Consider the following 2,002-nt stretch of genomic DNA (forward strand, 5'->3'; position numbering starts at 1 on the left):
ACTCCTTGTGGACGCAGCATCGCGATGAGGGGAGGAGATTCGGTCACATGACGACGAATATCTCCGAGTGTGTGAACTCAATCCTCAAGGGTGTAAGAAATCTTCCTGTAGCATCCCTGGTGAAGGCAACATATGGCAGGCTGGCCGAACTCTTTGTTCGCAAGGGGCGAGAGGCTGAGGCCCAGATGGGCACCGGACAGGCTGATGCAGCGGTGAAGGCGGATGCAGCGGTGAAGGCTAGGCTCCAAAACCTCCGGGTGCAACACCTGAAGTACGTCGGGGCTACTGTACGGCATCCATATAAACTGCAGAACAAACCCACAATTATCAGGGCAACTGTACGAGCCAAGTGTAAAATATTTAACTAAAAGAGCATCAGTTATTAATTAGCATACTAACCTCCCTGGACTGTAACCGGTCTATCCTAACCCTCCATGCCCGCACTCTCGGACCCTTCTCGCTACCGGAAGGGTTGTAACCTGCCTATCTGCACCATACATATGAGTTACATATACTGATATATGTGTTTACATTATGCAACAGAGTATTAACATACACGCAATTCTGTAAGTCATATTGAAAAAAAATAGGCCCAGTATAGTACCTCGACGCCAAAGGCCAGCTGAAGGCCTCGTATGGAACGTATCTGTCATCAAGACGCATGCCCTGCTGCCGCCTCATGCTCCTAATGCATCGCTCGGGCTGCGCATGAAAAGAAACGCATACTGAGATATATAACTACACAGGTTTTACAGTAAACCGGTTCACATAAACCGGTTTACAATTAACCGGTTCACATAAACCGGTTTAAAGTAAACTGGTTTACATAAACGGGTTTACATAAAACGGTTTCCATAATCCGGTTTACATTAATCATTTCGCTAAATTAAACAGCATAACATCACATGAAAGTATAATTCTTAACAATCCAAATAAAACAATACCTTAGAACTTACTTCATGATTTATTTTAAAGTAATTACTAATATTTTATTTTTTTAATTATTTTTTTGTTTTATTATCATTATTTTTAATCCTTTATATTGTTTGATTAAATTTTTTGTTATTTTGACTTTTAAACTTAGTTCTATTTCTTCGCATATCATCCTAAACGAGTTAAATCTCAATTTGGCCCTGAAATTTGGCCTGATACTCAGAATGATTTCCATAATTTCGTTGACCTCAATTAGACCCCAAAATTTACAATTATGGTTCCAGCTTGCCCCTGCAATAATCTCCGTCACCGGAATGCTGATCTAGCACAATTGCATGACATGGTGGACACTATTTAAACGACGGCGCATTGGTTTCGCGCGCAAACCCTTTGAAAACCACGTAGTGTAAGGGTTTTTCTTGATGTTTGGCAACTTATAATCGTCGTACTGAAAAGAAAGAGAATTTTAACCCACAAAAGACTGAAACGACGTGGTTTCCAAAGGGTTTGGGCGCGAAACCAATGCACCGTCGTTTAAGTAGTGTCCACCGTGTCATGCAATTGCATCAAATCAGTATTCTGGTGACGGAGATGATCGCAGGGACAAATTGGAGCCACAATTATAAATTTGGGGTTCTAATTGAGCCAACAAAATTGTGGGAACCATTCTGAGTATCGGATTAAATTTTAGGGGCCAAATTGAGATTTAATTCCATCCTAAACATATTATTATTGTCATTTACTTTGCATTTTATTTTAGTTTTATGATAATCACAAAGTCATCATAAATATTATACTATGTTCTATTTTTAATTTATTTTTCTAGGCATATATTCTCAACTTCACTAACTGTTTGCAATTATAAAATATATATCAACTATGCATAGTAATGTAAATTATCATTTTTTTAATGAAAAATTAAAATGATCAAAAATAAAATAGAAAAGATTCTATCAAAAGAGTTTTGAAACATAAAGTATAATTTAAAATAGAGTAAAACAATATTGTCTTTTTTTTTTACAGAAAATAATACTAGACTAAACATAAGTTAATTCCAAAATGTTAATGA

The sequence above is a fragment of the Arachis ipaensis genome, chromosome B01, assembly GCF_000816755.2.
Source record: "Arachis ipaensis cultivar K30076 chromosome B01, Araip1.1, whole genome shotgun sequence".
NCBI lineage: Eukaryota > Viridiplantae > Streptophyta > Magnoliopsida > Fabales > Fabaceae > Arachis > Arachis ipaensis.